We start from the raw sequence: 2,047 nt of genomic DNA, 5'->3' as shown, positions 1-2,047 counted from the left end.
CGGAACGCACTGAACTTTAAAGAAAAAATCAGCAGCTCCAGAAGTAACAGCTTCCAGAGGGAGGTAGTAAATATTTGATGGGACCTTCTAGCCCTTCCTGACTCAGGTGACTCTGGTGACATTTTAGAACACTGGGCTGGAGAATATTCTTCATTTAATGACCGAAAAAGTAGAGGAGGAGGAAAATCGGGTAGCTGAGATGCTCTGAGCTCACAAAGGCCCCAGGCAGGCAAATTCCGCAAGACTGGAAAGAAAGGGCTCTTTTTCTAGGAACAAAGTTACATCACCAGCAAACTAAATAACTAGAAAGTGTGTGACTGTGGGCCAATGGCCTACCCTTGCAAACTGCTAAATTGTAAGCTCCAAACCATCCAGAACCCTAACTATCTTGTTCTCTCTTGTCTCCCTAAAGCCGAGCAAATGCATGAGCAAAGTAGATACTAAAAAAAAAAAAAATTGATAAATGTATGAATAGATGTCACTGATTCAAAATACAGCATTCCTTTTGCAATCCAGACCCACTCCACAGACCACTGCTGCTCTAAACACCCTACACCTCCTCACTAATACATAAGCCACTGCAGTGAACTTCTCCCTCAACACATTGCCGCACTAACTCTCACAGCTCTGCATCCAAATCTCTACACTGGAGAACTGTTTCCAGCTAACTCGGCTAACGAGAGCTCCCGGTAGGAACAAAGCCATACACTGCTGCCCTATCACAGCAGCCCCGTGCAACCCAGATCCATGTGCAGCTGCCTTCATGTCAGACCTTGACCGGCATCAGCCACCGAGGAGTAGTTTTTTGAAAAGGAATTTGCAGATCTGAAGCAAAACACACACGGCCTCCCTGGAATTCTGATCCAGCATGGCAAGCCAGGAGCTTAAAACAGCTTCTTTACACTACATCCAAGCACAGAAATGCTTGCACCCACCCCCCACACACCATGCAAACGCTCTGATCAGACCTCCGCATCACACCCCTCCTTGGCTGCCGCAAAACTGTCTCAAAGCTGTGCCAGTGAGTTTGACTTAATTATGGACTCGAACCTGGAGGAAATCCTGGCTTTGCTCAGGAGTTCACAGGTTCCTTTCTGCTGAGCCTCTCTCCCCAGCAGCACATCCCCAAACTGCAGACCTGGATTATGACTACAGGGCTGTTTTTAAAGGGCAGATGCCCAGCTGCCTGGGACCCTTGAGAGAAAGGCCTAGAGGAAACCAAAGGAGCCATTGGTGATCCCTTAGTGACCTTTCTGATCATAGAATGCATGCCAACTCAAACGAGGGTTTGCTGGATGTTATTCCACGTCCTGTGACTCACAACTGCCCACCTGCCATCCTAATGGTACCCCTGGGATGACAACCTCCTTAAAACACCTCAAAGTTGCAGTTTGAGCAATAGCTCTGTACAGTTCCTTCATGCCTACCCAGACACTTCTCTCTTCTCACATTTTAGCTCTCGGAACTTTTCCCAGGTCTGGGGGCATCACAGGCAATGGCTAGTGTCCTTCATCCGCAAGCAAGGCTGTATGCCCCGAGGTTCCTACTCTTGACCCCAGGACTTCCAACCCATTGCTTTCTCAGGTCGTTCACTGGTTGGTGGTCTTGGCCAGAGGCTAGAGGAGTGGATTTGGGGCCACCTGCTCAGAGCGCCCCTCCTTGACCCCTGCAAATTTCCAGGCGGCTTGTGGAGGTCAACTCCTTCCAGGACTGGCCCATTCTGGCAGATGGAGGGAGGCTAAGCGGTGGTGCCTCGCCCAGAAGAGGCCCCGAGCGTGGACAGCGCACAGGGTGCTGAATCAGGCACGGGGGAGGAGCGCGGGCTAGGGAGCAGAGCTGCAGGACTAGGGAGAGCGTGACCCCGGGGTCCGCAGGTAGCAGGAGGACGGCTGCGGGTGTTCAGCCGCGGCAGGGTCCCGAGCGCCTCTCCAGCAAGCACGGACGGGAGGCGCGGCCCTTACCTGGCCGAAGGCGGAGCTGAGCATGGGGCGCAGCCGGTGGAGGAACGGGTCTGCCTCGGACGCGGCGGCTGGAGCAGAGACCCCGC

The sequence above is a fragment of the Pteropus alecto genome, unplaced genomic scaffold (assembly GCF_000325575.1).
Source record: "Pteropus alecto unplaced genomic scaffold, ASM32557v1 scaffold113, whole genome shotgun sequence".
Lineage (NCBI taxonomy): Eukaryota > Metazoa > Chordata > Mammalia > Chiroptera > Pteropodidae > Pteropus > Pteropus alecto.
The sequence above is the reverse complement of the archived record's forward strand: the minus strand, read 5'-3'. Positions refer to the sequence as shown.